Consider the following 23,785-nt stretch of genomic DNA (forward strand, 5'->3'; position numbering starts at 1 on the left):
TTTATAATATGTAAATTACCTCTCTACCAGCAAGTAGGGCGTCTAGTTGCTGGTAGCCGCCACATCCTCCTTTAAAAAAAATGCCCCCTCCTCCTGCTGATTGACAGGGCCAGGGAGCGCTCTCCTCCTCCGACTGGCCCTGTCTGCAATTCAAATCCTGCGCCTGCACCTCATTCGGCGCAGGCGCTCTGAGAGAAGGACGCTCGCTTCCTAAGCACTTCCTCAGTGTGCCTGCGCCGATGACGTATTCTCTTTCGGGTTTAGAGGTGATGTCATTGGCGCAGGCGCACTGAGGGAGTGCTGAGGAAGCGAGCGTCCTTCTCTCAGAGCGCCTGCGCCGAAAGAGGTGCAGGCGCGGGATTTGAATTGCAGACAGGGCCAGTCGGAGGAGGAGAGCACTCCCTGGCCCTGTCAATCAGCAGGAGGAGGGGGCGTTTTTTTTAAAGGAGGATAAAGGAGGATGCGGTGGCTACCAGCAAGTAGACGCCCTACTTGCTGGTAGAGAGGTAATTTACATATTATAAAAGTGCAGTTTTTAAAGAAACTAGCCAACAGAAAAGGGTAAGAGCCCTATATATTGAAAAATCGCAGTATAAGGATTTTAATTTGCCCAAAAAAAAATGTATGACTTTTTGGGGGTGACAGAAGCCCTTTAAGGGTGTACCTCACAATGACATCTGCATCAAAGGCTGCCAACTAATTTTTTTGTGCCCAAACGAGTGTTTGTTTAACAACTGAATTTGACAGCAGTATATAAGCCTGTTATTTCACACGTGCTGATGCTACAAGGCCTGAAAATAGTGTTTTTTGTCAAAAAAGTGTGTTTTTCAAACCCCAGAAAATGATGGCTATATTTCTGCCTTAACTCCTTCACGACTGCAAATCTGTATATATACGTGATAGCTGCACATGCCCCGTGCAGCTATCACGTGTATAGACGTCATTGCAGTTCTTTAATCCAAGCGCTGCAAAGCACTTGGATTAAAGCTTCTGCCCGTGTCCTGCTGCTGTCACGGACAGCATACAGTCTAGTAATGCCGGCAAGGGACCAATCAGAGTGGCAGACTAATCAATCGGATCGCGGCAGTGTTAAAATGCCGGTTTAAGGCTCTGATCTGCGCTCTGCAAATCAGAGCCTGAAATCAGGTAATGTGTCCTGAAGTCCCCGATCTGTGCCCCCTTCTTGAAGCCCCCGATCTGTGCCCCCTTCTTGAAGCCCCCGATCTGTGCCCCCTTCTTGTGTGCCTCCAACCCCCCACCACCACCATCGGTCCCCGTCCCCCCATCCATGTATCCTGCCCCCGATGCGGTTCCGCCCCCTCCTGCCCCGATCTGTAATTTGTAAAATGCTGCCCCCCCCCTTTCCAGCGCTCCCCCCGATCGGTCCCCCTTCTGTGTGTGATGGCGGCCGCTCCATTCCTGAGTCGCCGTGTGTGATGGCGGCCGCTCCATTCCTGAGTCGCCGCCATCAGCAGCGTGTGTCAGCTCTATGCTGACACTGCTGTAACCCCATAGATGCCGCAGTAGCGGCATCCATGGGGTTAAACGAGGGAGGGGGCTCCCTCTCTCAACCATCAGGGCTGCTGCGATTGCAGCGTCCAATAGTTGCCATGGCATAGGCGTCCGGTTGCCATGGCATAGGCGTCCGGTGCTGCCACCTACAGGGCATCTGATTGTATTATACTTTGCAATGCAAGAGCATGTACTCGCGCATCTTACGATCACACTTCAGTGACGGAATTAAGGACAGTACGTTGTTCTTGTAATGGAGATCCAGCAGCATGGCCATCCAGTAATCAGCACAAGTTAGAATGTGGGCAGCACGGCGGTCGTTGCAAAGACACTGCAGCATGTAATCGCTCATGTGTGCCAGGCTGCCCAGAGGCAACAAAAAGCTGTCCTCTATGGGAGGTGTATCGTCTGTGTCCTCTATATCCCCCCATCCACGCACCAGTGATGGCCTTGAGCTGGTCTGGGTGCCACCCTGCTGTGAACATCGTTCCTCCTCCTCCATCTCCTCCTCCTCATCCTCCACCTGCTCATCCTCCAGAACAGTGTCCTGGCTGGACAATTGTGTACCTTGGGTTTGTGGGTACAGGAACCCACCCTCGGAGCCATTTGGGAATGACTGGCCGGAAACCCTATGAAATGATCCCTCTTCCTCCTCCTCCTCCTGTGCCACATCCTCTTCCATCCTCGCCAGGAGCATTTTTTCAAGGAGGCATAGAAGTGGGAAAGTAACGCTGAGAACGGCGATCGGCACTGGCCATGTTGGTGGAGTACTCGAAACAGTGCAACAAGGAACACAGGTCTCGCATGGAGGCCCAGTCATTGGCGGTGAAGTGGTGCTGTTCCGCAGAGCGACTCTCCCGTGCGTGCTGCAGCTGAAACTCCACTATCGCCTGCTGCTGCTCACACAGTCTGGCCAGCATGTGCAAGGTGGAGTTCCACCTTGTGGGCACGTCGCATATGAGGCGGTGAGCAGGAAGGCCGAAGTTACGCTGCACCGCTGATAGGCGAGCAGCATCAGGGTGAGAACGCCGAAAGCGCGCACAGACGGCCCGCACTTTATGCAGCAGCTCTGACATCCAGCTGTTCGTCTGTAAGTGCTGCAGCGTAACTTCGGCCTTCCCGCTCACAGCCTCATATGCGATGTGCCCACAAGGTGGAACTCCACCTTGCACATACTGGCCAGACTGTGCGAGTAGCAGCAGGCGATAGTGGAGTTTCAGCTGCAGCAGGCACGGGTGAGTGGCTCGGCGGAACAGCACCACTTCACCACCAATGACTGGGCCTCCATGCGAGACCTGTGTTCCTTGTTGCGCTGTTTTGAGTACTCCACCAACATGGCCAGTGCCGATAACGCCGTTCTTTGCACCACCAAATTCAGCACATGCGCCAGGCAAGGGATGTGCATCAAACCGGCTAGTCCCAGAGCTGCTACGAGATTTCGCCCATTATCGCAGGCTTGAGGCTGACTGGCACAAACCACTCATCGGTCTGTTGTTCAAGGCCCGTCCACAGCTCCTGCACGGTGTGAGGTTTGTTCCCCAAACAGATAAGTTTTAAAACTGCCTGCTGTCGTTTACCCCTGGCTGTGCTGAAGTTGGTGGTGAAGGTGTTACGCTGACCAGATGAGGAGCTGGTAGAGGATGAGGAAGCAGAGTAGGTGGAGGAAGCAATAGGAGGCAAACTGAAGCGCCCTGCAATCCTCGGTGGTGGAAGGACATGCGCCAAACTGCTATCCGCCTCAGGCCCAGCCGCCACTGCATTTACCCAGTGTGCTGTTAAGGAGATATAACGGCCCTGACAGTGCTTACTGGTCCACCTATCCGTAGTCAGGTGCACCTTGCCACAGATGGCGTTGCGCAGTGCACACCTGATTTTGTCCCCTACTTGGTTGTGAGAGGAAGGGATGGCTCGCCTTGAAAAGTAGTGGCGGCTGGGCACGACGTGGGACAGCCACCGCCATAAGGCCTTTAAAACTATCCGTCTCCACCAGACGGAATGACAGCATTTTAAAGGCAAGTAATTTAGAAATGCTGGCATTCAGGGCTAGGGATCGCTGGTGGGTAGGGGGGTACTTCCTCTTCCTCTCCAGCATTTGGGATATGGAGAGCTGAACGCTTCCGTGGGACATTGTGGAGATGCTTGGTGACCCAGGTGTTGGTGTTGCTGGCAGATCCTCTGTTTGTGGGGTGCCAGGTGGCACTGTCACTCCAGAGGTGGATGAAGAGGCCACGACTGCAGCAGAAGAGGAAGCAGGAGGAGCCAGAGACCTTTCTTGTCTACTCCACTGCAGCTCGTGCTTTGCACTTAAATACCAGGTCATGCAGGTTGTGCTCAAGTTGAGAACGTTTATGCCTCGTTTCAGGCTCTGAATGTACAGCATGTAAACCACTTGTGTCTTGTCGTCAGCACATTGTCTGAAGAACTGCCATGTCAGGGTACTCCTTGGAGCTGGCTCACAATGACATCTGCATCAAAGGCTGCCAACTAATTTTTTTGTGCCCAAACGAGTGTTTGTTTAACAACTTAATTTGACAGCAGTATATAAGCCTGTAATTTCACACGTGCTGATGCTACAAGACCTGAAAATAGTGTTTTTTGTCAAAAAAGTGTGTTTTTCAAACCCCAGAAAATGATGGCTATATTTCTGCCTTAACTCCTTCACGACTGCAAATCCGTATATATACGTGATAGCTGCACATGCCCCGTGCAGCTATCACGTGTATAGACGTCATTGCAGTTCTTTAATCCAAGCGCTGCAAAGCACTTGGATTAAAGCTTCTGCCCGTGTCCTGCTGCTGTCACGGACAGCATACAGTCTAGTAATGCCGGCAAGGGACCAATCAGAGTGGCCCCTTGCCGGCAATCGATCCGATTGGTTAGTCTGTGCAGACTAATCAATCGGATCGCGGCAGTGTTAAAATGCCGGTTTAAGGCTCTGATCTGCGCTCTGCAAATCAGAGCCTGAAATCAGGTAATGTGTCCTGAAGTCCCCGATCTGTGCCCCCTTCTTGAAGCCCCCGATCTGTGCCCCCTTCTTGTGTGCCTCCAACCCCCCACCACCACCATCGGTCCCCGTCCCCCCATCCATGTATCCTGCCCCCGATGCGGTTCCGCCCCCTCCTGCCCCGATCTGTAATTAGTAAAATGCTGCCCCCCCCCTTTCCAGCGCTGCCCCCAATCGGTCCCCCTTCTGTGTGTGATGGCGGCCGCTCCATTCCTGAGTCGCCGCCATCAGCAGCGTGTGTCAGCTCTATGCTGACACTGCTGTAACCCCATAGATGCCGCAGTAGCGGCATCCATGGGGTTAAACGAGGGAGGGGGCTCCCTCTCTCAACCATCAGGGCTGCTGCGATTGCAGCGTCCAATGGTTGCCATGGCATAGGCGTCCGGTGCTGCCACCTACAGGGCATCTGATTGTATTATACTTTGCAATGCAAGAGCATTGCAAAGTATAGTGCAACCATCAGCCACTGGATCTTCAAGTTCCAAGAGGGAACTGATAAAAAAAAGTGAAAATAATAAAAGTAAAAATAAATAAAAATGTAAAAAATAAATTGCCTTTTCCTATAAAAAAACAAAAACCACACATATTAGGTGTCACCGCGTCCGTAACGACCATCTCTATCAATATATCACATCATCAACCCCGTCCAATAAACACCATAAAAAAATCTAAAATAAAAACGGTGTAAAAAAATAAGCCATTTTTGTCACCTTACATCACAAAAAGTGCAACACCAAGCGATCAAAAAGGCGTATATACCCCAAAATAGTACCAATCAAACCGTTACCTCGTCCCTCAAAAAATGAGACCATATTTAAGACAATCGCCCAAAAAATAAAAAAGATTTGGCTCTCAGACTATGGAGACTTTGGTTTCAGAAATGCTATTATTGTGTAAAACTTAAATAAATAAGAAAAAGTATACATATTGGGCATTGCCACGTCTGTAACGATCTGCTCTATAAAACTGTCACATGACCTAACCCCTCAGATGAACGCTGTAAAAAAAAAAAAACGGTTCCAAAACAGCCCCATAAAGTGTATTAATGAATGATCAAAAAATCATATGTACCCAAAAATGGTACCAATAAAAACCTCAACTCTTTCTGCAAAAAATGAGCCCCTGCATAAGACAATCGGTATAAAAATAAAAAACATATTCAGAAAACCAATCCAGCAAAATCTGCCTTCCAAAAACCATACGGTGTTCCTTTCCTTCTGCGCCCTGCCGTGTGCCCTGCCGTGTGCCCTGCCGTGTGCCCTTACATCAGTTTACGACCACATGTGGGGTATTTCTGTAAACCGCAGAATCAGAGTAATAAATATTGAGTTTTGTTTGGCTGTTAACCCTTAATGTGTTAAAGAAAAAAATTTAATAAAATAGAAAATCTGCTAAAAAAGTGAAATTCTGAAATTTAATCTCCATTTTCCTTTCATTCTTGTGGAACACCTAAAGGGTTAATAACGTTTGTAACTGCCGTGCGCCCTTACATCAGTTTACGACCACATGTGGGGTGTTGCTGTAAACCGCAGAATCAGAGTAATAAATATCTAGTTTTGTTTGGCTGTTAACCCTTAATGTGTTAAAGATTTTTTTTTTTTATAAAATAGAAAATCTGCTAAAAAAGTGAAATTTAGAAATGTAATCTCCATTTTCCTTTCATTCTTGTGGAACACCTAAAGGGTTAATAACGTTTGTAAAATTGGTTTTAAGTAACTTGAGGGGTGTAGTTTCTACAATGGGGTCATTTATAGGGGGTTTCCACTATGTAAGCCCCACAAAGTGACTTCAGACCTGAACTGGTCCTTAAAAAGTGGGTTTTGGAAATTTTCTTAAAAATTTTAAGAATTGCTTCTAAACTTCTAAGCCTTGTAACGTCCTAAAAAAATAAAATAACATTTCCAAAATGATGCCAACATAAAGTAGACATATGGGGAATGTTATGTAATAAATATTTTATGAGGTATCACTTTCTGTTTTAGAAGCAGAGAAATTACAATTTTGAAAATTGAAAATTTTTACAATTTTGGGGTAAATTTGGGATTTTTTCATAGATAAAGGTGATATATATATTATATTTAGGGCTGCACGATATGGAAATTTTGTGAGATTGCGATTAGGGCCCTAAAAATTGCGATAACGATATGCGATGCAATTTTTTAAGGGAATTGTGCTAGAGGTCTATTTGCTTGGATTTTCCCATATGAGCCGCTGATGCAGCTGGGTATGACATAGTTATGGGGGGATCTGTGGATGATGCACTGTTATGGGGGATCTGTGGATGATGAGCTGTCATGGGGTATCTGTGGAGGACGCTGTTATGGGGGATCTGTGGAGGACGCTGTTATGGGGGATCTGTGGAGGATGCTGTTATGGGGGATCTGTGGAGGACGCTGTTATGGGGGATCTGTGGAGGACGCTGTTATGGGGGATCTGTGGAGGACGCTGTTATGGGGATCTGTGGAGGACGCTGTTATGGGGGATCTGTAGAGGACACTGTTATGGGGGATCTGTGGAGGACGCTGTTATGGGGGATCTGTGGAGGACGCTGTTATGGGGGATCTGTGGAGGACGCTGTTATGGGGGATCTGTGGAGGATGCTGTTATGGGGGATCTGTGGAGGATGCTGTTATGGGGGATCTGTGGATGGCGCTGTTATGGGGTGGATCTGTGGATGGCACTGTTATGGGGTGGATCTGTGGATGGCACTGTTATAGGGGATGTTTGCTATGACACATGGGGCCATGAGGGGGGCCAGCATAAGACACACATATAGCATCTTATGCTGGTCCCCCTCATGGCCCTATGTGTCCTAAACTGCGCACATAACTGTCTTTGTGTGTTAAGTATTTTACTACTGTTACAAGCGCAAAAACACAAATGCAATCGCACTCTGCAACCAGCATTCTGCCCTGCCTTTATGCTGGATGTTGAATAAGGCATTGGTGTACATTTTGGCCAAAGCGTAATAGGCCACTCACCACGTCAAGGTCGCCTTCATGAGTGGTCCCTAACACTAGTTCCTACCTGTTATGGGCCATGACAGCCACATCCAGCATAAAGGCAGGGCAGAGTGCTGGTTGCAGAGTGCGATTGCATTTGTGTTTTTGCGTTTGTATCTGTATTTCGCCATAGCAATCTGCACCTGCATAGGGTTGTGTGGGTTGAACCCCCCACATTTTTTCCTTTGTAGTATATATTGGAGGTGGGACGATCTCCAAGCAGTCATGCACACCTGACCAGTTAGTCTGCCCTGGAGGCTGGTTTTAAAGTCAGTATAAAACTGAGTCTGCTTATATAGCACCTACCAGTAGCCATTTGGCTCCAGGAGAAGTATATAGTGGGCTCAGCATGCATGTTGGTACTTGCATCCCTGGATCCGATGAAAGCTGTTATGGCACCGGACGTGGTTAAAAATAGAGTGTGCTTGGCGTGCATGCTGTACCTACACTCCCTGGACTTTGTGTGGCTGTCATGGCCCATAACAGGTAGGAACTAGTGTTAGGGACCACTCATGAAGGCGACCTTGACGTGGTGAGTGGCTTATTACGCTTTGGCCAAAATGTACACCAATGCCTTATTCAACATCCAGCATAAAGGCAGGGCAGAGTGCTGGTTGCAGAGTGCGATTGCATTTGTGTTTTTGCGTTTGTATCTGTATTTCGCCATAGCAATCTGCACCTGCATAGGGTTGTGCGGGCTGAATCCCCAATATTTTACTACTGTGTAAAGCAAGCTCTCTCCTATTGATAACATGGCTAGCCTCTGTACTCACTTTCACAGTACTATGAACGCACTGCAGCAAGCGGCAGCGAGCTGGCTGGCCGGCGCGTGACTGACGTCACTTAGTAACGCTCCTCCCACTTCAGGAAGCAGGAGCGTTACTAAGTGACATCAGTCACGCGCCTAGGAGAGAGATTATTTCACACACTAGTAAAATACGTTACACACAAAGCCAGTTATATATAATCGCTGCATTTTTGGGTCGCCAAATCGCCATATCGCATTTGCCGATTATCGCGATTCGATTATTTTTGCGATTGATCGTGCAGCCCTAATATATATATATATATATGTATATATACACAAACTTTCATACGCACATGCATCCCCGCTACACACAAATAGTCATCTGCACTCATGTTTATCGCGGAAATACATCCCTGCAATAAACAGTTACCTGCACTCCTGTTGATCGCGGACATGCATTCCCGCAATAAACAGTCACCTGCACTCCTGTTTATCGTGGACATGCATCCCCGCTACACACAAATAGTCACCTGCACTCATGTTTATCGTGGACTTGCATCCCCGCAATAAACAGTCACCTGCACTCCTGTTTATCAAGGACATGCATCCCCGCTACACACAAATAGTCACCTGCACTCATGTTTATCGTGGACATGCATCCCCGTTACACACAAATAGTCACCTGCACTCATGTTTATCGTGGACATTACTCACTTTATTTTTTTTATTTTTTAAAGAAGCTGTAACAATAACATTTCCACGTCTTGAAATATTATAAAAATATTATAATGTAAAAAGTGCAAAAGTATTCAGAATTTAAAAAAATATATATATTTTTTTATAATTTAGGTTGCTTTAGTGCACTCTGGAGTTTGATTTTACAGAGACTACAACATTACAAAGTAGTATTTTTTTTGTCCAGGTAAGCAGAAAAAGACTGTTCCATCCATATGCTCCACGTAATCATACAATAATTAATAGTATTTGAATTCAATATTAATATTTATAATTTTTCTTTTTTTTTCCTTATTGTTTTAGAAATGCCAACTTGCCTTATAAATCACTGTCCGAGCAAAACAGGAAAAAAGGGCCAAGATGAGCACATACAACTCCACAGTTTTCCAAAGGACCTTTCAAGGATTACATTGTGGTTGAAGAATATGAAACAGTCATTTGACAATATTCAAAGTTTGGCTGAAAGAATTTTGGAAGGAACAATTCAAAACAAATATAGAATTTGCTCTTTGCATTTTTGTGATGAATCATATATTATAGATGCAAGAGGAAGAACTCTGAGAGCAGATGCTGTTCCTACAATATTCCCATTGACCAATGAAGGAGAAAAAGTAATAGAGGAGAATTTACAGAAGCTCCGCCCATCAACAAGAAAACGACAGTTTGAAAAAATAACATCTGATTTCGTCCTAGAAGAAAATCCCTCCAGTGCAGCAGAGCATATATCTGAAGACCCAAACATTGTAAAATTCTGTGAAATCGGGACACAAACTGACTTGTCACTTCTGAATATGCTTATCACAATGAAAAAAGGTGCGGTTACCTGTCACGATCATCACACTGAAAAACAAACCCCTGGAAAGTACATAAGACTACACCACTAACCAAGGCGAAAACCAAGATCTCAGAAAAAACAAGCTTGTCTGATTCGCCAGTAAGGAAACGTCCTCATCTCATGCACAATTTACCTACAGGGTCCGAAGAAATGATTTTTGAAGGAATGGAGCCACTATCTCCAATCCCTTGTGAACGTGAAGAAGAAGAATTTTCAAGAGAAACATCCCTTCAAAATTTAACTTTATGTGAAAATAATCCCAAAGTCCTCCGACATCTATGATTGTGCATCTGTATTTCCTGAGCTGACAAAACAACCAACATTATCCGTACAGGCAGAAGACGAAGTTAGCATAGTGAATGACAGAAAATGTCTTTGAATCTTGTTTAGACTAACTTGTTAAAAAAGTTACGTGTCAACACAATAAAGAATGTAACTTCACAGTCCAAACTTTCCAAAAGACAATCCAAGGCACATACTGTAAAATAATTAGGCGTTGTTTTCAAGGACACAAATTTACAATATTTGAAAGCCAACCAAAAGTAGGCCGTTACTGTGCCGGTAATCTTCTATGTGCCGCAGCAATTCTATGTAGCGGTCAAAACTTTATGAAAACTAAAGAATTTCTAAATATACTAGGTATGGTCACTATAAGTGAAAAGACATACTATCATTATCAGACCCTATTCCTTTTTCCTGCTGTTCATAAAGCTTGGAGTTTTGAAAAAGAAGGACTACAATCTGCCTTCAGAGGAAGACCACTATGTGTTGCTGGAGATGGACAGTGCTATAGCCCTGGTCATAGTGCCAAGAACTGTATCTACACTATGATGAATACGGTCAATAACAAAATTATTGATTTTGAGGTAGTACAAAAAATGCAATGTACGTCTTCAGTGGCCATGGAGAAATTTGGATTTAAAATTGTAATGGACCGGTTACTAGCCAATGGTGCTAATATCAAAATTTGTGCTTCTGACCAGCATGTAAGCATTCAAAAACTAATGTGTATGTATGGCACTATGCCAAATCTATAAAAAAATAACTTCATAATGCAACTAAATTGAAATTCTGTAAGGAAATAAACCGTGGGTGGATAAGATCGCCCTGCATTTTTGGTGGTGTGTCAAGACCTGCCAAAATAATCAAGAGTTACTTAAAGAAAAATGGTTTTCATTGCTCCATCATATCGTTGACGAGCACCAATGGCATGGAACAGTGTACACTCAGTGCAGGCACGGTCCCCTAGAAGAAAATGAAGATGATAAAATATTTTGGCTTTTAAAAGAAAATCCTGCATATAAAAACATTGAGAAAATTGTAACCAGTGATTTAATTCAGAAAGACTTGCCACATTTGATGTACAATTGCCATACAGGACAACTAGAAAATTTTCATAGTTTAGCACTAAAATTTCGTTCGAAGCGGATCCATTTTGGTATCGATGCTATGAAGGCAAGAACAAAACTTGCAGCACTAACGCACAACCACAATGTTGGCAGACCACAAGCGACTGTCAAAGTAGCCACAAAAAAATACAGACTAGATTTCACTGGACCTTACTCAATAGTCTTTTTAAAAAAATTATGCCCTAAACGACTGCAATACCAGCATGTAACAAAATTTGATGAAGTTCAATTGTCCCTCTATCTTTTGGAAAGTTTGTTTAAACACTTATTCTTACTCCTTATCTAATCAGATTATTTTCAAGAGCACCTTTTCAAATGTTAAATAAAACCTTACGATTAAGATCTTTTTAAATCGTCAAACAGAAAAGTATTGTGGATTAGTATTCAAACTTCATTAATTCATTGTTTCAACAATACCTCTTTATCTGATTCTGCATTGTTATCACTAACAGACGGATTTTCCATGTTTTCCAAATACAATGGTTGGTCTACAGCATCATAATCTTCATTTTCATTGATTTCAAATAGTTCCTATAAAAAAAAAATATATAATCTTTAGACATATGTGTAAACAATCCACACAAATGTAAAGGTGTAGTCACAAAAAATGATATAATCAAATGTTAATATATACGGTTGTTAAAAATAAAATAGAAAATATACTAGGCACATCTAAAAACATGCTAACATTATACTTTAAATTTGCTTATATTACCGACAAGTCTAAACTGTCAGCGTGGACATAGCATGCCAAAATATCGTAATTAGTCTCCACTTGTATTGAACCATTGTCGGTGCTAATTTTACATTCGAAATCACCAGCTGTAAAATTAATTTCCGAACAAACCTGTAATTTTAACAATAAATATTTTAGTGAATATACTCAATTAAAATCTTTATAGAATATTAGTTTAAATTTATGATGTGATAACATATTTTACAAAAGCAAAGAAAGTCAATGCAAAAAAAAGGGGTCTCGGCCGATTTATCCATCTTGACAATCTACTAGTACTAAACTTATTCAATATTGGGAAGGATGGCCAGACGGTGGCCTGAGACTAACAGGCTATAGTGGCATAAAAATAATTCTCAATTATGATTTATATTACTTTTGAGAAGCAGTTGCAGCATGTTGCATGACACTGCACTGTTGACTAATATATAAATAAATTCTCTATATAGGTGAAATAAATTATTGCGCAACAAATGTCAGCGTGTAGGAATAAACTGATTTAGAATTAATGTATAAAAAAATAATAATCAAACTACTTACAGAATCAGGTGGTGCTATGTTGGCTGATTCCATCCCCTCAAAGTCAGACATTATTTTGATATAAATCTCTTATAAAGCCTATATTTTATAAAGTAGACAGGAAAAAAATATAAATGAATAAAAAACACATTTTAGATTTTTAATTATTAAAATTTTTAACTAAGCAAATTGCGGGAATGCATGTCCGCGATCACCAGGAGTGCAGGTGACTGTTTATTGTGGGGATGCATGTCCGCGATAAACATGAGTGCAGGTGACTATTTGTGTGTAGCGGGGATGCATATGCGTATGTGTATATATATATATATATATATATTTTGTGGTGTCTCACAGGGTGAAGTAATTGAGGGTATATACGTGTCTCCCAGGTTCTTAGCATATGCTGAAGAAAGTTGTTTAGGAAAGGGTTAAGAAAAACCTAAGCCTGGGTCCTGATGAGCTGCACCTGGGGAGTTGCTAGAAAACTGGGCTGTCAACACACTTGCTCAGAACTCCCTGGGAGTGAGAGAAGCCACATCTCACTGAGGGACCCTGAAGGTCCAGAGCCTGCAAACTGCAAGTATCACAGGTTGCTGTACAGACAGCATGCTTATTTTGCGTGGACTGAGGTTAGCTCATCCACGTCCTAGAGAGGGACCTATTGTTTAGGTAGAGCCTGGATAAAGCTAGGTGTTCCGTTTATGTTTTGTGTTTTAAATGCAACCTGTGAAATAAAGCTGGCAGGACGCCAGTGGAAATGCACTTCTGTCTCCTGAGGTCTCCTTCAGCGAAATAATCTGACTAATCCCCCTACCTTTTCACCGCTGGAAGGGCGAGCTAAATAACTGACTGTCACAATTGGTGGAGGATGCTAAGGGCAACGACACCTCAGAAAAGCTGAATGCTGCAGTGCTGTGTGGGAATTTAAAGGGCCAGAAGCCCGTTTGCTCAGTGGAACTGGTGCTGCTGGTCCTTGAACAGCTGGTTGCTAAGGGTAACGCCTGAATACAAATTGTTTCTGGACTTGGGAACAGGTATATGTCCTGGGTAAAATCTGCTACATTTCTGCAGAGAAAGACTCCTGACATGGAGGATATGTTAAAGGCTTTGCTGCAAGCCACCGCAGCCCAGCAACATGCAAACAAAGTGCAGCAAGAAACTAATCGGCAGACAGAGGATCTGGCGCGGTCTATGGCAATGCAACTTACCACTCTAACCGAGATGCAAAACAAAGATCGTGTTGCTTTGACTGAGGTGGTGCAGCTCTTTGCAGACCAGACCCCTTGGTCGACTGAAATTGGTCCCATGGGGAAGAAGGACATATGTGCTGGGAACTACCTACAAAAGATGGCTGCCACGGATAATGTGGAGGCTTATTTGATGACCTTTGAGCGCACCACTGAGCGTGAAAGATGGCCACTAGATCAGTGGGCGGGGTTGATAGCCCCCTTTCTGAGTGGAGAGGCTCAGAAGTCTTATTATGATTTGGATCCTGCTGACGCTCAGGATTACTGTAAGCTGAAAGCGGAGATTTTGGCCCATCTGGGAGTCACTTTGTCGGTGCGGGCCCAAAGAGTGCACCATTGGGGTTTTCAGGCAGACAAACCAGCTCGCTCCCAAATGTACGACCTGGTACACTTAACCAAGAAGTGGTTACAACCAGATGTTCTATCGGCTCCAGAGGTTGTCCAACGTGTGGTAGTGGACAGATATCTTAGAGCCCTCCCACCTGAAATATGCAAGTGGGTTACCCACGGTGACCCTAACAGGGCAGATGAGTTGGTCTCTCTGGTAGAAAGATATGCTGCGGCAAAGGACCTGGTACAAAAGCCCCGCCCAACCCAGGAAAGTACCCGGCAGGGGGGTGCTCCTGCGAGGGGTGGGGCCCCTAACAGGGACACAAGGTCCAAAGCTGAACTCTGGCCGGAACGCCCCGAAAGGGCCAGGTCTGACTGTCTGAGACCAGAACCTATCAAATGTTTCCGGTGTAGGGGACCAGGACATAATGCTGCTAACTGTCCGTTAAACTCAGAGCCCATGCAGTGTGATATGAGTGCTATGCCAAATACGAAATCGATGTTTGCCCAAGGGGTTTGTTCTATTGGGACCCCTGAAAAGGTCGATAAACATCTGTGTTCTGTTTCAGTGGAGGGGAGAGAAGTGCAGGATACTGGCAGTAAGATCACGTTAGTCAAAGCCAGTTTGGTAAACTCCGATAGCTTACAGACCCAGACAGTAGGGGTCACCTGTATTTATGGGGAAACTCGCAAGTATAATACGGCGCGTGTTACCATAGGAACTGTGCTCAACCGGGTACCCTGTCAGGTAGCGATAATACCCACTCTCATGTATGACGTAATACTGGGGAGGGATTTTCCTTCTTTCTGGGAATTGTGGGGAAAAAAGGGTTAAAGAGCCAACAGTGGTTACGGTCTCTGGAGAAAGGGCAACAGGAGTCACAGAACTTGAGCTTCTTCATGAGGTTCTGTCATCTCCTGATAAGGCTGTGTTTCCTTTTGATGTAATGTCGGGGGTCACTGAAACCACTGAAGTAAGTGGGGAGCCAGAGGAGAGGGTTGAAAATGTCTTAGCAGATATAAAGGTTTCACGCGACAATTTTGCCACAGCACAGCTGAATGACCCTACTTTGGCTCGGGCCCGGGAAAATGTAAAAATAATAAATGGTGTCCTGATTTACCCAGATGTCACGCTTGCTTATCCCCATATCGCGATGCAAGATAACTTACTATATCAGGTAGACAAGCAAGGTGAAGACATCGTAGAACAACTGATAGTTCCCAAGCCATTTAGGAAGATGGTCTTGGATCTAGCACATGGTCATTTGTTGGGGGGACACCTGGGGATGGAAAAGACAAAAGAACGAATTTTAATGCGTTTCTTTTGGCCAGGGCTAGTAGCAGAGGTACGAGATTACTGTGCATCTTGTCCCGAGTGCCAATATACGTCTCCGCCCCCTAACTTTAGAAGCCCATTGGTACCCTTACCCATTGTGGAAGTGCCATTCGAACGAATAGCTATGGGTCTGGTAGGCCCTATAGTGAAATGAGCTCGCGGACATCAGTACATACTGGTGGTCCTAGACTACGCCACCAGATATCCAGAAGCTATTCCATTAAGAAATATGACGGCAAAGACCATAGCCAAGGAGTTGGTCCTGGTGTTCAGTAGGGTTGGGATCCCTAAAGAGATCTTAACGGATCAGGGCACCCCATTTATGTCCAGGGTGACCAAAGAATTATGTCGGCTATTCAGGGTGAAGCATATCCAAACCTCAGTCTACCATCCGCAAACGGATGGATTGGGTGGAAAGATTCAATAAAACCCTGAAAAACATGTTGAGAAAGGTGATTGCCAAGGATGGTAGGGATTGGGATTGTCTACTTCCCTATTTACTGTTTGCCATACGAGAAGTACCGCAATCGTCTACGGGGTTTTCACCCTTTGAACTTCTGTATGGCAGGCAGCCCCGAGGGCTACTCGACATAGCTAAAGAGACATGGGAGCACGAATCTACCCCGTACCGCAGTGTAATTGAGCATGTGTCACAGATGCAGGACCGGATCAAGGCAGTCATGCCCTTGGTTTGAGAACATATGCAACAAGCCCAACAGGCCCAAAGTAGAATATATAACCGGGGTGCGAAACTGCGTCATTTTATTCCAGGGGACCGGGTGCTTGTGTTAATACCCACAGTAGAGAGCAAATTCTTAGCAAAATGGCAAGGGCCCTTCACAATTGTTAAAAAGATAAGCGAGGTGAACTAGCGAGGTGAACTATCTAGTTCATCAGCCCGGGAAGAGAAAACCCGAACAGAACTATCATATTAACTTGCTAAAGCCCTGGAAAGATAGGGAAACTCTGGTGGTAAACTCAGCACCATGAAGCTACACCGTACCTGAGGTTAGAATTGCTGAGTCACTGTTTCCCCATCAGAAACAGGAATCACAGGAATTCGTTATGAGAAATAACGATTTCTTCTCAGAACTCCCAGGCCTCACTCATGTGATAAAACACGATATTGTCACAGAACCCAGTGTTAAGGTGAAGATTAAGCCCTACCGGGTCCCCAAAGCGAGGCGCGAGGTCATTACCCAAGAGATTAGCAAGATGTTAGACCTAGGGGTAATAGAAGAGTCCGTAAGTGAGTGGTCTAGTCCCATCGTTTTAATTCCCAAACCTGATGGGTCCATAAGGTTCTGTAATGACTATCGCCAGTTAAACTTGGTCTCAAAGTTTGACGCCTACCCAATGGCGAGAGTAGACGAACTAATAGACAAACTGGGTAGTGCTCGGTACTTAACAACATTGGACTTAACTAAAGGGTACTGGCAAATTCCGCTAACTGAAAGGGCCAAGGAAAAGACGGCTTTTTCTGCACCCAGTGGTCATTTCCAATACACTAGGTTGCCATTTGGCCTCCATGGGGCCCCGGCGACTTTTCAGCGTATGATGGATAGGATCCTAAGGCCACATGTTGGTTATACATCAGCATATCTGGATGATGTAATAATTTACAGTAGCGACTGGGAGTCTCACCTACCAAAAGTGCAGGCGGTCGTGGATTCACTAAGACAGGCGGGTCTCACCGCAAGCCCTAAAAAGTGTGCCATCGGATTGGAAGAAGCCAAGTATTTGGGATACACCATTGGGCGAGGTCTGATCAAACCCCAGCTAAACAAAATAGACTCAATACAAAACTGGCCTAGACCCCTAAACAAGAAGCAAGTGAGGTCGTTTTTGAGAATTGCAGGGTATTACAGAAGGGTTATCCCTAATTTTGCATCTATGGCGGTTCCCTTAACCGATCTTACAAAAGGGAAAAATTCTGTGATGATAAAATGGACCCCAGAGGCCGAGAGGGCGTTCCAATCCTTGAAACAAGCCCTGTGCTCCCAGCCGGTACTGGTATGTCCGGATTTTCATAAACCCTTCTCCCTGTAAACCGATGCTTCGGAGGCTGGGTTAGGAGCAGTGTTATCACAAATAATTGATGGGGAAGAACACCCTGTCTTATACATAAGTCGGAAACTGAATGACCATGAAAAGAGGCATGCCACTGTAGAGATAGAGGCTTTGGCCATTAAATGGGCCTTGGATGCTCTCAAATACTACCTACTGGGCAGAGAATTCACCCTCATCACAGACCATGCACCCCTAAAGTGGATGCAAAATAACAAGGAAAAGAATAGTAGGGTTACCAGGTGGTTTCTGTCCCTCCAGCCTTTTAGGTTCACAGTACAGCACCAAGCAGGCAGCCTCCAGGGGAATGTAGATGGTTTGTCTTGTACTTACTGTTTGTCAAGCCAGGGTGCCCCAACCCATAGGTTAGTGCAAAAGGGGGGGAAATGTGGTGTCTCACAGGGTGAAGTAATTGAGGGTATATACGTGTCTCCCAGGTTCTTAGCATATGCTGAAGAAAGTTGTTTAGGAAAGGGTTAAGAAAAACCTAAGCCTGGGTCCTGATGAGCTGCACCTGGGGAGTTGCTAAAAAACTGGGCTGTCAACACACTTGCTCAGAACTCCCTGGGAGTGAGAGAAGCCACATCTCAGTGAGGGACCCTGAAGGTCCAGAGCCTGCAAACTGCAAGTATCACAGGTTGCTGTACAGACAGCGTGCTTATTTTGTGTGGACTGAGGTTAGCTCATCCACGTCCTAGAGAGGGACCTATTGTTTAGGTAGAGCCTGGATAAGGTTAGGTGTTCCGTTTATGTTTTGTGTTTTAAATGCAACCTGTGAAATAAAGCTGGCAGGACGCCAGTGGAAATGCACTTCTGTCTCCTGAGGTCTCCTTCAGCGAAATAATCTGACTAATCCCCCTACCTTTTCACAGCTGGAAGGGTGAGCTAAATAACTGACTGTCACAATATATACAAACTGGATTCCCGGTAAAATATTAGAAGTTAGCACCTCCACATCATTGCATTTAGTTTTTATTCACAATTTGTATTGTGTCCCAACTTTTTTGGAATCCGGTTTGTATATACATACTTGTAGAATGCAATGATGTGGAGGTGCCATCTTCAAGTATTTTATTCAGAATAGAACATAAATCACGGAACAAAAGTTTAAACTGAGAAAATGTACCATTTTAAGGGAAAAATATGTTGAATAAGAATTTCACGGTGTCAACAAATCCCCAAAAAGTTGGGACAAGGCCATTTTCACCACTGTGTGGCATCTCCCCTTCTTCTTACAACACTCAACAGACGTCTGGGGACCGAGGAGACCAGTTTCTCAAGTTTAGAAATAGGAATGCTCTCCCATTCTTGTCTAATACAGGCCTCTAACTGTATTGTTCCAGATTCTCTGAATCTTTGGATGATGTTATGCACAGTTAATGATGATAGATGCAAAGTCTTTGCAATTTTTCGCTGGGTAACACCTTTCTGATATTGCGGCCTTGACCCTTACGCACAGAGATTGTTCCAGATTCTCTGAATCTTCGGATGATGTTATGCACAGTTGATGATGATAGATGCAAAGTCTTTGCAATTTTTCGCTGGGTAACACCTTTCTGATATTGCTCCACTATCTTTCTGCGCAACATTGTGGGAATTGGTGATCCTCTACCCATCTTGGCTTCTGAGAGACACTGCCACTCTGAGAAGCTCTTTTTATGCCCAATCATGTTGCCAATTGACCTAATTAGTGTGAATTGGTCTTCCAGCTCTTCGTTATGCTCAAATTTACTTTTTTCCAGCCTCTTATCGCTACTTGTCCCAACTTTTTGGGGATTTGTTGACACCGTGAAAAAGAATCAACTTATTTTTCCTTTAAAACAGGCATGTCCAAACTGCGGCCCTCCAGCTGTTGCAAAACTACAACTCCCAGCATGCCTGTATAGCTTACAGCTATTAGGGCATGCTGGGAGTTGTAGTTTTGCAACAGCTGGAGGGCCGCAGTTTGGACATGCCTGCTTTAAAATGATACATTTACTCGGATTAAACGTTTGATCTGTCATCTACGTTCTATTACAAATAAAATATTGACATTTGCCATCTCCATATCATTGCATTCAGTTTTTATTCACAATTTGTATAGTGTCCCAACTTTTTTGGAATCCGGTTTGTATATATATATACACACACATATCCTTATAATTACTATGCCCATGTTCAACTGAAAATAATATAAATTGATAGAATATATAATAACAATTGTCCCCTTGGTGCTGTATTTATATATATTTGTAGTTGATTATATACATATTGTTGGCATATATATGTGCCAATATCTGTTCAACTGCCACAATTCCTTATTGTGAATAGCCTCCCCATTGTGTCCATTATATTTATATAACTATCTTTGTAATTTTGATAGTATTGCCATCCTAACTAGATATATAGATATTTATCAAGCATAATTTGTCAACAATGTTCTATATATTTTTTCATATATACCTTATATTATTGAATAGAATCTAAAATGAGCCTTTAAAAAATCCAGCCTGTGCGATCCAAACCTCCGAACAGCTTTGAAGCCGGCTGTAGGAGGTTGGATGGCTGGTATGGGCTGTAATAGGGCAGTCTGTGGAGGTACGAGCGAAGTGCGCCGTCCGGCTCATGTGCACTTCGCTAAACGAGGCCGATGCCAGTAGTCCGCATGGGCGCATCAGGGTTATACCTAGTGCGCATGCGCGGGATCTGACTGAAGCGAGCGGAGGTTACAGAGGCGGCCACGAACTGAAGTAGGCGAATATAGTAAGAGGGAGGGCGGTGATTTGAATTGAGGAGGCGGCGCTGGTCACATAAGCGAGATGGCTGCAGCCGGGCACCTTTCATCAGGAGACCTCCCTTGGACACATTTTGAAGTGATTGGCAGGTGATATAAACGTTGTTTTTATGATTATAGAGGCACAGGATCATTTGATAAAGTCACTTAAGGATTCACTTTATTACTAGGGACATCGCCATATGTTTAGGTTATAGGAGTAATTTCTGATGACAGAATCCCTTTAATTTTTTTATTTTTATTTTTATTTTTTTCAGTCAGTCTCTTCTCTGGGCTTCTGGCCCTTTAAATCTCTGCACCACAGCAAAAATAGTCCACAATAGCACTAGCAGCACCTGCTCCACCGAACAAACAGGCATCCGGCCCTTTAACTCCACACACTGCAAAACAGCTTTCAGCAGCACCTGCTGTCTCATCATTGCCCCTAGCAACCGACCGTTGCCCTTCTCTCATGGACAACTTGCCCGCATCCGACACCAATTCAAAGGGATCACCTCTTATTCGGGGGTCATTCGCACAATGATCTTCATCGACCACAGGGTTAGGGGCCAAACATTGCTTTCATTTGGTACCTCAGCAAAACCAAAACAAACAATACAAATAAAACACCTGCCTGGCTGGGCTCTAACTAAACATGAGGACTCCCTACCTCACTGAAAGCCCCATTCACACACGTGAAGAACATGCAACTTTTCCTAGCCTAACAATCCAGCACTTCCAGGCTGTAACAAAGTCCAGTACCTTTTGGGGGATTGTGGCCCAGAGATCCTCCTGACTCTGGCCTAGCGTCCATCGATTCCAAGACCTTGCAGAGTCCCACAAAGTTCAGGCTTACACCTAGCCCCGTGGCCACTCAGCCAGCTTGGCTGAGCCCACTTGTACAGAGCCTTCCCAGGCCTCTGCTGCACACAGATTCTTCCCCCTCCTAACAGACTGATTGTTCCACCTGGTGCGGCCTCTGACCTGCTGATTGACAGTGAAGAAATGGAAACTCCTACCATATCTCTCCCCTAGCAGCCGTGAGGCCTGTCACTGCCTCACATCATGCAAAGGTTTAGGACCACATGTAAGGCATTTCTAAGACCAGGAAGCACAGCATAAGGGCTTGTTCACACGTCCGTGCCGTGTTTTGCGGTCCGCAAATTGCGGATCCGCAAAACACGGATGCTGCCTGTGTGCCTTCCACAATTTGCTGAACGGATGGCACTTTATAGAAAAAAACGGACAAGAATAGCACATGACTTCTAATTTCTGCGGGACCACGGAACGGAGCAACGGATGCCGACAGCACACAGAGTGCTCTCCGCATCTTTTGCAGCTTCATTGAAGTGAATGGGTCCGCACCCGAGCCGCAAAAAATGCGGCTCAGATGCGGAACCAAACCACGGTCGTGTAAATGAACGCTAATAATGAGAGGGCTTACTTTTCACACTGGCACACACCAGGCACAACATATTGGCATATCTGTGTAAAAATTGCATATTTCACTTTGGACCATCTGCTGTGAATTGATTTTTGCTAAACACTTTTGGGGTTAAAATGCTCACTCCACCCATTGGTAAATTCTCTGAGAGGTATGGTTTCTAAAATGGAGTCACTTCTTGGGAGTGTCTTTTTTATATTCCCCCTTAGATCCTCTGCATTTGTCTGGCAGTGTGGTGTAAATCACCAATCTAGGCCTCAAATGCACATGGTACTCTCTTCTGAGCCCTGCTGTGTGCCCATACAGCACTTTACCACCGCATATGGGGTGTTGCCATATTCAGGAGAAAATGATTAACAAATTATGGGGTGCATAATTTACATCCTGTTGCCCTTGTGAAGTTGATAAATTTGGGGCTAAAGCAACATTTTCTTGTAAAATATGTAATGTTTCATTTTCATGGCCAAGTGTTTCTAAACTCTATGAAGCGCATGTTAAACAAAGGTGCACACTACATCCCATGAAAAATGTATTTGAGGTGTAAGTTCCAAAATTGTTTTGCTTCCGCTCCCATCTTGGTGCAACCTGATATTTCTTTACCCTTCATAGTTGAGGTTGATGCTTCTGAGGTGGGTGTGGGGGCGGTCTTGTCTCAGGGTTCCTCTCCTGCCAAATGGCGACCGTGTGCCTTTTTCTCGAAAAAACTCTCCTCCGCAGAGAGAAATTACGATGTGGGAGATCGGGAATTGTTGGCCATCAAGTTAGCTTTTGAGGAATGGCGTCATTGGCTAGAGGGTGCCAGACACCCTATTACCGTATTTACTGACGATAAAAATCTGGCCTACTTGGAGTCAGCCAAGCGTCTGAACCCGAGACAGGCCAGATGGTCTTTGTTCTTTTCTAGCTTTAATTTTGTTGTCACGTTCCGCCCTGGAGTTAAGAATGTGAAGGCAGATGCCCTGTCACGTTGCTTTCCGGGAGGCGGGAATTTTGAAGACCCGGGTCCCATTTTGGCTGAAGGTGTGGTGGTCTCTGCTCTTTTTTCTGAATTGGAGGCAGAGGTGCAGGCAGCCCAGTCAGAGGCTCCTGATCTTTGTCCTCCTGGGAGGTTGTTTGTGCCTCTCGCTTTAAGACACAAGATTTTTAAGGAACACCACGATACGGTCCTTGCTGGGCACCCGGGGGCAAGAGCCACACTGGATCTCATCGCTCGGAGATTCTGGTGGCCTGCGATTCGTAAGTCGGTTGAGGGTTTTGTGGCAGCCTGCGAGACCTGCGCTAGTGCCAAAGTCCCTCATTCACGGCCATCAGGTCCTCTCCTTCCCTTACCCATTCCTTCCCGTCCTTGGACACATCTGTCCATGGACTTCATAACGGACCTGCCTCGTTCCTCGGGGAAGACTGTGATTCTGGTGGTGGTGGACCGTTTTAGCAAAATGGTGCATTTCATCCCTTTTCCTGGTTTGCCCAATGCTAAGATGCTGGCGCAGGCATTTATTGATCACATTGTCAAATTGCACGGTATTCCTTCAGACATAGTCTCTGATAGGGGCACGCAGTTTGTTTCCAGATTCTGGAAGGCTTTCTGTTCTCGCTTGGGGGTTCGGTTGTCATTCTCTTCTGCTTTCCACCCGCAGTCGAATGGCCAGACAGAGCGCGTCAATCAGAATCTGGAGACATATCTGCGCTGTTTTGTGGCGGAGAATCAAGAGGATTGGTGTTCTTTTTTGTCCCTTGCTGAGTTTGCTTTAAATAACCGTCGTCAGGAGTCCTCTGATAAGTCACCATTTTTTGGTGCATATGGGTTTCATCCGCAGTTTGGGACTTTCTCGGGAGAGGGGTCTTCTGGTTTACCTGATGAGGACAGATTCTCCTCGTCTTTGTCTTCTATTTGGCAAAAGATTCAGGGTAATATAAAGAGCATGAGTGAGAGATATAAGCGTGTGGCAGATAAGAGACGTGTGCTTGGTCCGGACCTGAATGTTAGTGATCTGGTGTGGTTGTCTACCAAGAATATCAAATTGAAGGTTCCATCCTGGAAATTGGGTCCTAGGTTTATTGGGCCTTACAAAATCCTGTCTGTCATCAATCCTGTTGCCTACCGTCTTGATC

The sequence above is a fragment of the Bufo gargarizans genome, chromosome 1, assembly GCF_014858855.1.
Source record: "Bufo gargarizans isolate SCDJY-AF-19 chromosome 1, ASM1485885v1, whole genome shotgun sequence".
Classification (NCBI taxonomy): domain Eukaryota; kingdom Metazoa; phylum Chordata; class Amphibia; order Anura; family Bufonidae; genus Bufo; species Bufo gargarizans.